Source organism: Phyllobates terribilis, unplaced genomic scaffold (genome assembly GCF_046119375.1).
Source record: "Phyllobates terribilis strain yellow unplaced genomic scaffold, ASM4611937v1 Scaffold_186__1_contigs__length_3700242, whole genome shotgun sequence".
NCBI lineage: Eukaryota > Metazoa > Chordata > Amphibia > Anura > Dendrobatidae > Phyllobates > Phyllobates terribilis.
Window position 1 is genome coordinate 3,130,474 of NW_027362946.1, and position 12,842 is coordinate 3,143,315.

General features: G+C 50.7%; 1 protein-coding gene across 1 annotated transcript in view; it reads left to right on the top strand.

The window, feature by feature from the left end:
* The first annotated feature begins 3,965 nt into the window (after positions 1-3,965).
* The window catches only part of LOC141212808 (uncharacterized), a 175,980-nt gene continuing 167,103 nt past the window's right edge, over positions 3,966-12,842 (top strand). Inside the window, exon 1 of the mRNA XM_073665114.1 lies at positions 3,966-4,054. The gene's annotated coding sequence lies outside the window, so the exon portion shown is untranslated. The remainder of the gene's footprint in view (positions 4,055-12,842) is intronic.

The following is a 12,842-nucleotide window of genomic DNA, read 5'->3' on the forward strand; positions in this document are numbered from 1 at the left end:
AGAAAAAGTCCTCCAAAATTCGCAGTAAAATTCATATTAGCTGTATTTGTGGTGTTCAAAAACTGAACAAAAGCCGTAAAATCTTCTGCGGTACCCGACCAAGCAATGAAAATATCATCAATATATCTTAAAAAAGATCTAATATACTTAACAAACGGATTTTTGCAGGAAATGATAAATTGCGTTTCACAAAAAGATAAAAAAAAGTATTTGTGCCCATTGCAGTCCCGATATTCTGGCGGTACCATTGGTTCTGGAACTGAAAACAGTTATCTGAGAGTACAAAATCAAGGCTTTCTAAAATAAAGGAGGAAAATTTCTCACTTTTATTAGACTGCATCAGGAATTTTTTTACTGCCTCCAACCCTAGTGCTTTGGGGATGCGAGTGTATAAACTGGTAACATCTATAGAACATAGAGAAAAATCAGGTTGCCAGTTAACCTCCTTTAGAGCAACCAGAAAACGATCAGTGTTCTTTATGAATGAAGGTATTTTTTGTAGAAACGGTTTTAAAAGCCAATCTATATATCTCGAGAGAGGTTCCAAAAGGGAGCCCACCCCTGAGACAATAGGGCGGCCTGGGGGGATTTTGGTACACTTATGGATTTTTGGTATAGTATACAAATAAGGTCTCAATGGGAATTCTGGCAGAAGCTTTTCAGCAGTAGATTTAGATAGAACGCCTTTCTCTACGTATTTTCTTAATAAAGATCTCAATAAATTTTTATTTTTGAATGTGGGGTCACTAGGTAAAGGTGTATAAGTATTGGAATCTGCCAATTGAAACAATCACTCTGCCACATAAAAATCTCTATTAAGTAATACTATTTTACCACCTTTATCTGTTTTACGTACAACAACATCCTTCCAAGATTTAATTTCATTCAAAGCCGATTTTTCATTTTGTGACAAATTAGAAAGCGGGGGTACATAAATCAATGATTCAACCTCCCGGATAACACGATCCTGAAAGGTGTCAATAATATTACCAGGACTAGTGGGAGGTAGAAAAGAAGACGAGATGCCACCAATGAAGGCTGCATTCTCATTACCGTCAGGTAAGTCAGACAACACCTCATAATCAGCATCAAAATCAGCAGGTGGAATAGTATTCAAATTAGCCAAAACATTAGCCGATTATATAGTAGATTACAGGTTTTTTTTTAACGGAAGTTACAATAAAATGTCCCCAATCCCTTTTTTCCTTTCTCCTAATCCATAATGCTGGGGTAAGATTATCTCTACAGAGACCCCTGTACAGGAATATTAGGGCTCCAGCGACATCACATCTATTATACAGAGAATAGCGCTATCTCCATAGCTCTGTACACAAGGACATAGAGCTCAGACAAGGTCCTCATATTCAGGCAGCTTCTATTTTACTCCAACCCTCTTTATAAGAACAAGATCAGAGTCTCATTATACCGAGCAGAGAAGCTCCAGGGACAAAGACCCCGTCTGGTCCTAACACGCCGGGGGCCCGGAGTATACAGCCACGGGGCCCGGATTCTCTCATTTGTGGCCCCAGCGTTTCTTGTAGAATAAATCCCTTTCTCATCCAGTCCTGTAGTAATGACTGTTATCAGGTTTTGTAGGAGGGTTCGTCTGACTCCATCTTATGTTATCAATATCTGTGCGAGAAACAAGAGACGTCCAAGCGCAGTTTTACCGAGTGTCCAGGGTCAGTTCTTCTACAGTCTGAGCCGCGGTGTCTGCGACCGAACCTGGGGGGGTATACAGCTGTATACAGCGTACACACGGCTCTGCTCTGTACACACAGAGCTCCGCTCCGTACACACACGGCTCCGCTCCGTACATGCACAGCTCCGTACACACAGGGCTATGTACACACATGGCTCCATAAACACACACGGCTCCGCTCCGTACACTTCGTACACACACAGCTCCGCTCCGTACACTTCGCACACACACAGCTCCGCTCCGTACACTTCGCACATGCACGGCTCCGCTCCGTACACCTTGTACACGCGCGGCTCCGTACACCTCGTACACGCTCCGCTCCGTACACTTCGTACACGCGCGGCTCTGCTCTGTACACCTCATACACGCGCGGCTCTGCTCCGTACACCTCGTGCACGCGCGGCTCTGCTCCGTACACCTCGTGCACGCGCGGCTCTGCTCCGTACACCTCGTACACGCGCGGCTCTGCTCCGTACACCTCGTACACGCGCGGCTCTGCTCCGTACACCTCGTACACGCGCGGCTCCGCTCCGTACACCTCGTACACGCGCGGCTCCGCTCCGTACACCTCGTACACGCGCGGCTCCGCTCCGTACACCTCGTACACGCGCGGCTCCGCTCCGTACACCTCGTACACGCTCGACTCCGCTCCGTACACCTCGTACACGCTCGACTCCGCTCCGTACACCTCGTACACGCGCGGCTCCGCTCCGTACACCTCGTACACACGCGGCTCCGCTCCGTACACACACGGCTCCGCTCCGTACACCTAGTACACACTCGGCTCCGCTCCGTACGCCGGGTACACACGGCTCTGCTCCGTACGCCTTGTACACACACGGCTCTGCTCCGTACACCTCGTACACACACGGCTCTGCTCCCTACACCTCGTACACACAAGGCTCTGCTCCCTACACCTCATACACACACGGCTCCGCTCCGTACACGTCGTACACACAAGGCTCCGTACACCTCGTACACACACGGCTCTGCTCCGTACGCCTCGTACACACACGGCTCTGCTCCGTACACCTCGTACACATGCGGCTCCGCTCCGTACACCTTGTACACACATGGCTCTGCTCCGTACACCTCGTACACACGCGGCTCTGCTCCGTACACCTCGTACACACGCGGCTCTGCTCCCTACACCTCGTACACACGCGGCTCTGCTCCCTACACCTCGTACACACGCGGCTCTGCTCCCTACACCTCGTACACACGCGGCTCTGCTCCCTACACCTCGTACACACGCGGCTCTGCTCCCTACACCTCGTACACACAAGGCTCTGCTCCCTACACCTCGTACACACAAGGCTCTGCTCCCTACACCTCGTACACACAAGGCTCTGCTCCCTACACCTCGTACACACGCGGCTCTGCTCCCTACACCTCGTACACACGCGGCTCTGCTCCCTACACCTCGTACACACAAGGCTCTGCTCCCTACACCTCGTACACACAAGGCTCTGCTCCCTACACCTCAAACACACACGGCTCCGCTCCGTACACCTCGTACACACAAGGCTCCGTACACCTCGTACACACACGGCTCCGCTCCGTACACCTCGTACACACAAGGCTCCGTACACCTCGTACACACACGGCTCTGCTCCGTACGCCTCGTACACACACGGCTCTGCTCCGTACACCTCGTACACACGCGGCTCCGCTCCGTACACCTCGTACACACATGGCTCTGCTCCGTACACCTCGTACACACGCGGCTCCGCTCCGTACACCTCGTACACACGCGGCTCCGCTCCGTACACCTCGTACACACACGGCTCCGCTCCGTACACCTCGTACACATGCGGCTCCGCTCTGTACACCTCGTACACACGCGGCTCCACTCCGTACCCCTCGTACACGCGCGGCTCTGCTCCGTACACCTCGTACACACGCGGCTCTGCTCCGTACGCCTCGTACACACACGGCTCTGCTCCGTACACCTCGTACACACACAGCTCTGCTCCGTACACCTCGTACACACACGGCTCCGCTCCGTACACCTCGTACACACGCAGCTCTGCTCCGTACACCTCGTACACACGCGGCTCTGCTCTGTACACCTCGTACACACGCGGCTCTGCTCTGTACACCTCGTACACACGCGGCTCTGCTCCGTACACCTCGTACACACGCGGCTCTGCTACATCCACACTGTAAACCCCTCCTGACCCCACACATAAACTTCAGCTCATCCAGCACCATGACAACCAGCACAGCAGAGTCCTGCATCCACTGAGGCCCCTGATCATGTGACCCCTGACTCCTCCCCTCCTGTGACCTCATCACAGCTCCTGTGTGCACAGAGCAGCCATATATGTGGTGGCGGCTCTGCAGGTGGAGGTATGTGGAGACCCCATTACTGGGCGCAGGGGGCATTAACCCCTTCAGAACGGAGACTCTTTTGGGGTCTTGTGTTGCCCCTTTATAAGAATCATAAGGCTTTTGTTCTGTTTCCTGTAATAGATACATACGACCCAACTATGGAGACAGGAAGGGAGGAAACGTATTGTTCTCATAGTACAGGACCCCTTTACTGGCCCCACAGTGTAATGCCCCCATTATGCCCCTTATACAGGATGTATGATGCCCCCACAGTGTAATGCCCCTTATGCAGGATGTATGATGCCCCCACAGAGTGTAATGCCCCCATTATGTCCCTTATACAGGATGTATGATGCCCCCACAGTGTAATGCCCCTTATGCAGTATGTATGATGCTCCCACACAGTGTAATGCTCCCATTATGCCCCTTATGTAGGATGTAAGATGCCCCCCACAGTATAATGCCCCCATTATGCCCCTTATGTAGTATTTATGATGCCCACACAGTGTAATGCCCCCATTATGCCCCTTGTACAGTAAGTATGATGCCCCCATTATGCCTCTTATGCAGGATGTATGATGCCTCCACAGTGTAATGCCCCCATTATGCCCCTATGCAGGATGTATGATGTCCCCACACAGTGTAATGCCCTCATTATGCCCCTTATGCAGTATGTATGATGCCCCCCACAGTGTAATGCCCCTTTTGCAGTATGTATGATGCACCACACACAGTATAATGTTCCCACAGTACCGCCTGAGGTTGGAATAATTCCTCTGGAGTTGGTTTTACCTTTCCTTGCTCCCCTACATGTAGACCCTCGAGCATGTATACATGCATGTAGGGAAGCAGTCTTCACTAGATATCGAGGCTTTGTACAGCAATATACCGCATGAGGATGTAAGACGTTTCTTGAAATTGAGATCAATAGAGTGTAGCAGACATAATGACTTCATAGAGGATCTTCTAAAATTCACTCTTACTCATAACTTCTTCCTTTTTGACAGGAAGTACTTCCACCAGCTCAGGGGTACTGCGATGGGGAGCCCCTGTGCCCCCCTCGTATGCTAACCTATTCCTGGGATGGTGGGAGGAAACCACAATATTCAGGGATGATCATAAGTGGTGGCATCCATATACTGGGACATAGTATAGATATATTGACGACATTCTTATTATCTGCTCGGGGACGAGTGAAAAGTTTCTTGAATTTGTCAGGGAACATAACATCAATAAAGTGGGCCTTAGATTTATATCAGAGTTTAATTATTACCAGTTGCCTTTCCTGGATGTACCAATCAAGAAAGAATGGGATGGGACCCTTGGGACACTCATCTACCATAAACCTACAAGCACTAATAAACTATTGAAGTGGGAAAGTCACCACCCCATCCTCCAAATAAAACAAAAACAATATCCACGGGCCAATTTTTATGGTTGAGAAGAAACTGCTCTAATGTCACAGATTTTAATAAACAGTAAATAGACATGAACACCAGATTCATGGAAAAAGGGTACAGACACTCCTTCATACCTAACCAAGAAAAAGATGGGATAACACGAGTAATAGGAACTTAGGACAATCAGAATGACCATATCTTTAATATCCTCAGAAAACACTAGGGTGTACTTGTAGTCAACCCGGACCTGGGGGTGTTGTGTGATCAACTCCCACAATAATTTCAGAAAGGGTCGGTCAATTAGGGACCGTTTAGTGCAAGGGGACTTGGTTGGATAGAAGAATCTGCTGTTTCTTTAGATGTGGAGAATAATGTACATAGATTTACATGGTCTCATCCAATTACATCTCGAGTTCCTCTACAGGTAAAGCCCCCGTCTCACATAGCGAGATCGCTAGCGAGATCGCTGCTGTGTCACGGTTTTGGTGATGCAACAGCGACCTCACCAGCGATATCGCTATGTGTGACACTTTGCAACGATCAGGCCCCTGCTGTGAGGTCGCTGATCGCTGCAAAGTGTCCTGGACCATTTTTTGGTCGTTGCTCTCCCGCTGGTCAGCACACATTGCTGTGTGTGACCAGCGGGAGCAACGATCAGGCTGGTAACTATGGTAAACATCGGGTTACTAGGGGCACACGCGCACCTAGTAACCCGTTGTTTATCATGGTTACGAGCCTGCTAAAGTGAGCGGTAACCTCCCGCTCACTGTAGCAGAGTGGTAACCATGATAAACAACGGGTTACTAGGTTCGCGTGTGCCCCTAGTAACCTGATGTTTACCATAGTTACCAGCCTGCTCCTGCTTCAGCAGGCTGGTAACTAGGAGCAGGACATCGTGGAAAGATTCTTTCCACAATGTCGCTGCTCCCCTGATCGTTGGTGAGCCTGCCTGTTTGACAGCTCACCAGCGACCACATAGCGACGCAGCAACGATCCCTGACAGGTCATATCGTTGTCGGTATCGTTGCAGCGTCGCTAAGTGTGACGGGGCCTTAAAACCTTTTTCCAGAGCCAGAGGGATTATTTCAACTGTAAAACTTCAGGACTTGTATGTGTGGCCACATGCACCTGCCCCCTAGATTATGTATGCACGACCAAGAGGCAATCTAGGAGGAGGGTGGGGAGCATTTGGGCGATATAAACCATGGTCGAGACACATGAACAGGGCACATTGAGGTGAAACCGGAGACATCTCTTTTTGTATCATTGAGTTTAAACCCAATGTGAGAGGAGGTGATCACAATACATGTATCCTCAAAAAGGAAAGTAAGTAGATTTCCAGACTTGATTCATAAACCCCTAAGGGACTCAATGAGCAAATTTCCTATGCCTGTTTTGTGTGAATACAGCCCCATTCTGGATTACATTTTTGGGTTTTATACTCTATCCATTGCTACTCAGTTCCCTGTGAATGGGGTTCACATATTGTTGTACTTCATCGATATATCTGAGCTTCTATATAAGAATTATTTCTCATCAGTTATATCCCATATATACTATTTAGTAATTAACAAGTGTGGTGATCCTTGTGTATCTCTAATTATGCAATAGGGGTCAAATTTGACCATTTAGGAATATACTGTGGGCTATCATCATCTCATATTTTATGTAGTGATGAAGTAGATCTACATGCCTATTGCATGATGGGAGAATGTGCAATACTTGTGTGACGATACAGCATAAAATCTTAATTAGCCAGACGATTAGATTTGTTAATCCAAGACAAATACATTATTGTGTTTTATTGGAGATTACTGGCTGGGTTTTACTAATGTTCTGCTTGCTCGTCAGTTTATGTACACTAATTTAACTTGTAAAGTGTCCACCATTCCACTAATCTCAGTATCTCAGGAGCCGCTAACCCAGGGGTCGACAAAGTTGTTCAGAATCTAGGAGCCAGCCAAAAAATTTAGGAGCCAGAATTTTTTTTGTTGACAAACTGTACATATAGACCCCCTCACACACGGCGTCTCCCCGGGGAGCACGGCCTTTGTATGTACTTACACAGGTAGCGGGAGATGAGAACGGGCCCCCGGCCACAGCGATCCTTCCCCCCAGGGCCGGCTCCAGATTTTTCTGGGCCCCGGGCGAAAGAGTCTCAGTGGGCCCTTTTAACACATACACGATTCATGATGCACAGATACGGCGGAGAAATAAATATATATATATATATATATATATATATATATATATATATATATATATATATATATATATATATATATATATATATATATATATATATATATATATTTATTACACATGGCCCAGCCTGCCCCCTCATCCTTCACGTACGCAGACATATGCGCGCGCACACACGGTACGCAGACATATGCACACGCACACACGGTACGCAGACATATGCACGCACACACGGTACGCAGACATATGCGTGCGCACACACGGTACGCAGACATGCGTGCGCACACACGGTACGCAGACATATGCGCGCGCACACACGGTACGCAGACATATGCGCGCGCACACACGGTACGCAGACATATGCGCGCGCACACACGGTACGCAGACATATGCGCGCGCACACACGGTACGCAGACATGCGCGCGCACACACGGTACGCAGACATGCGTGCGCACACACGGTACGCAGACATATGCGCGCGCACACACGGTACGCAGACATATGCGCGCGCACACACGGTACGCAGACATATGCGCGCGCACACACGGTACGCAGACATGCGCGCGCACACACGGTACGCAGACATATGCACGCACACACGGTACGCAGACATATGCGTGCGCACACACGGTACGCAGACATGCGTGCGCACACACGGTACGCAGACATATGCGCGCGCACACACGGTACGCAGACATATGCGCGCGCACACACGGTACGCAGACATATGCGCGCGCACACACGGTACGCAGACATATGCGTGCGCACACACGGTACGCAGACATGCGTGCGCACACACGGTACGCAGACATGCGTGCGCACACACGGTACGCAGACATATGCGCGCGCACACACGGTACGCAGACATATGCGCGCGCACACACGGTACGCAGACATATGCGCGCGCACACACGGTACGCAGACATGCGCGCGCACACACGGTACGCAGACATGCGTGCGCACACACGGTACGCAGACATATGCGCGCGCACACACGGTACGCAGACATGCGCGTGCACACACGGTACGCAGACATATGCGCGCGCACACACGGTACGCAGACATACGCACACACACGGTACGCAGACATATGCGTGCGCACACACGGTACGCAGACATATGCGTGCGCACACACGGTACGCAGACATATGCGTGCGCGCACACGGTACGCAGACATATGCGCGCGCGCACACGGTACGCAGACATATGCGTGCACACACGGTACGCAGACATATGCGTGCGCACACACGGTGCGCAGACATATGCGTGCGCACACACGGTACGCAGACATATGCGTGCGCACACACGGTACGCAGACATATGCGCGCGCACACACGGTACGCAGACATATGCGCGCGCACACACAGTACGCAGACATATGCGCGCGCACACACGGTACGCAGACATATGCGCGCGCACACACGGTACGCAGACATATGCGCGCGCACACGGTACGCAGACATATGCGCGCGCACACACGGTACGCAGACATATGTACACATACAGACATACACATAGATAAAACAGACAAATATATATACACAGTCATATACACTGACATTCACATACATGCACTCACACAGACCCATTACTAATATTTTTAATATGGGGATTGGGGAATCCTCACTCACCTGTCCCCGGTCCAGTGTCCTGTCCAGCAGCTCCTCGGGTATGGGGCAGTGCAGGGCCCCCGGCGTGTCACAGACTTCATGGCCCTGGAACATCAGAGGGGCCCACTTGCGGTCGGGTCCGGGCCCCACCCGCCCATCTGTGCAGGACCTCCGCTCCGACGGTGTTTGATTGCCGGCACTCCCCCAGACATGGCCGCGCGCTGTGCGGCTGTGTCTGCTAGTAATGACGCGGCAGGAGCGACACACAAGCACAATTAAAGGTGCAGTGCCGTCGACCCTGCCGTGTCATTACTAGCAGACACAGCCGGACAGCGCGCGGCCATGTCTGGGGGAAGTGCCGGCAATCAAGCAGCGCCTGCGTCCCTGAACAGGTGCCGAGGAAGCGGCCAGGGCCCCGACAGTGAGTGGGCGGGTGGGTGTATGGGCCCGGCCCCGACAGTGAGTGGGCGGGTGGGTGTGTGGGCCCGGCCCCGACAGTGAGTGGGCGGGTGGGTGTGTGGGCCCGGCCCCGACAGTGAGTGGGCGGGTGGGTGTGTGGGCCCGGGCCCCGACAGTGAGTGGGCGGCTGGGCCCCTCTGATTTTCCAGGGCCCCGGCACTTGCCCGGGTACGCCGGGTGCTGACGCCGGCCCTGCTTCCCCCGTAACCCAACTCTCCCTGTCCAGTCCCGGAGCATAAGGGGGGCGGAGCAAAGTGGAGAAGGCAGCCTGAGTGATACTGTCCCTGCTTCCTCCGATTGGATGACTCCGTGCAGGAGGTGGGATTGGATTGAGAGTATTTTTTTTTCTTCTCAACTCCTCAAGCACCAGGCAACATTTTCTAGGCGCCAGACAACATTTTCTAGGCGCCACTGGCGACCAGGCGCCTGGGTTTGTCGAGCCCTGCGCTAACCATTGTTCAAGAAATTGTCTAGGCCCATTGTGTGTAAGTGTTGAAAGAAGAATCCTGTGGAGCCTTCACCACAGGGAGTCTCACATGTAGACCCAGGTGATGAGGTCACCTGAGAAAGATACCTCCACTAATACACACTTAGCTTTGGGGGAGGAGGGTGAGAGCAGTTCTGCCATTCAGGGGGCTGAGCCCAGAGAAGCAGAAGGGACATGTGTTTCTGTAGCAGTCACACTTGAAACAGAGATTGGAGAAAGACTTTACAAAGAGAATGAGAGACATCCTTCAGGACAGCAGATGGATTGCATGGCATTATCCAAAGAGGCACAGATTTCTATTCTAAATGATTCTATTGTAAGGGTATCGGCCCTGACTGGAAAGATACAGATCTTCTCCATTTGACTATCAGAGAGAAAATGGATACATTTTGGGGAGACCAGGAGAGGACAAAGAAGTCACCTGGCCCCATGGATATATTGTTTGGGGTTGGCAGGAGGGACCCACCAGTCCCCTCCAACCCATGGAGACATTCGGAGAAGCCAGATTGGGACCTGCCAGTCATCTGGCCCCATGGAAACTCTTGGAGAGGCCAGGTTGGGACCCTCGGGTCTCCTGGTCTTGTACCTTGATGGACTGCTAGCTTCCTAAGCTTGCCGCTACCTCCTCTTTGTGGGGCCCACCAGAAGCGGGGAGCCACTGGTTGAGGTAGTCGGCTCTGGAAGTTTCCAAAGTCGCAGCTGTTCTATCCCAGGCAGGCTGAGAAGGATGGGTGAGACTGTGTAATGTTGTACCATCTTGGGTATTTGCTAGGACTGTTTTGTGTGTTTATTGTCCTATTTTGTGGTTCAATAAAGTATTACCACACTGTTTTACCATCACCCTGTGTTGTCTGAGTAGTGTTATGCCCACGGAAGACCCAGTGTCTTCGCAATTTTTTTTTAGTCTCATATGATGCTGATCTCAGAGGATTTTTGTGAGATGGAATGCAATCCAATACCATATGGTCTCCGGCGTGAAACGCAGACATCCGGGCATACGCAATCGCAGACAATGATCCTAGATATGTTCTGGCGTAGAACGCATAACTATGGGAATGCGCAGTCACGGGTACCAGTGGGGCGGTCGCAATCAGTTTATTTGGTGTTTCAGTGTAAAGCACGTCACTTCCGAACATGCACACTAGGGTATGGAAATAATCGAACTGCTAGTGCATGAGAATTTGCGCAAGTTCAGTACATTATTGTAGACAGACTCCATTCTATATATCCTATGACAATTCACGTCTAGGAATAGGAATGGGTCTCCTAGTCTGGGGAGGGGTTTTGGATGAAGTGGGATATTTAAACATGGACACCTGGCTATTAGACACACTATGCTGAATATTATGAATTATCTTCCCTGTATCAATTCTCCTGATGAAGCTGTTGGGGAAACGCGTTGAGGCGGATTATTGAAACATTCTGAGTACCATACCCTTTCCTTTATATATACCTTGATACGTATCTGGTTCTATTTAATGTATCAGTGTATTATATACAGTTGAAACCACAAGTTTACATACACTATTTAAATAGACACACATGAATGTTTTTCTCAATATCTGACATGAAATCAGAATAAACCTTTCCCAGATGCCAGAATAATGAGAGAGAGAGAATGTTTTAAGGCATTTTTATTACTTACTGCAAAGTCAAAAGTCAAAGTCGTGGTGATCGCATTAAATCTCTGGCGCCATCTTACTTCAGGGTAGATGGCGCCGCCTCCCCCCACACCTACGATCGCTGTGATTGGCTGTTCAATTCTGAACAGCCAATCACAGCATTTCTCACTGTTTCTGGCAATCAGATTGCCAGAAACAGTGATGTTCAGCTTTGGATCGGTGCTCATAAGAGCATCGATCCTAGGCTGTTGCTAAGAGACCCCAGCTCTCTCCCCAACCTGCTATGATCGGTGTGATCGACAATCACATCGATCACACCGATCATAGAGCAACCGCGCGGTGACTGGGCGGTCACCGGCTTGTGACCTACCTGTCACCACCCCATGACCCCTTGTGATGTCAGCAGAGGCCCCAGACAGCTCTGATTGGAGCGATCGATGATGACATCGATCGCTCCAATCAGAGTATCTGAACACAGGTGACAAGGCGGTCACAGGGCGGTGACCGACCTGTCACCTCCCTGTGACCCCCTGTGATGCTGCCCAGGCCCCAGCCATCTCTCATTGGTGCGATCGATGTCATCATCGATCGCACCAATCAGAGTGCCTGACCGGGAGGTGACCGGCGGGTGACCTACCTGTCACCACCCTATTACCCCCCAGTGACCGCCCTGCAGATCCTCACACTTGGTGAGGATTTCTACAGACCGGTCACGTTTGATCACCTCTGTGCTGGGCCTTGTGTTGCCACAGAAGCACCTGTGACACCACAAGACCTTCTTCTCACCTGCTCCAGTCGCTGCTACTCCGGCGTCCTGCTGCGGTCTCCTGGGTCTCCTGCTCCGTGTCCTGCTGCTGCAGATCTTGATCCTGAACCTGCTTCTGAAAGAAGAACAGAGAAGACTTTGGTAAGTCCATCCCTGTTCTCCCCTCATCCACCCTAACCCCCTTCTTTTTACCCACCCTGCCCCCAGTTTTTTTTTTTTTTGTGCGTCCTGCAGCGGCCGAGCACTGACCAGTGACTACG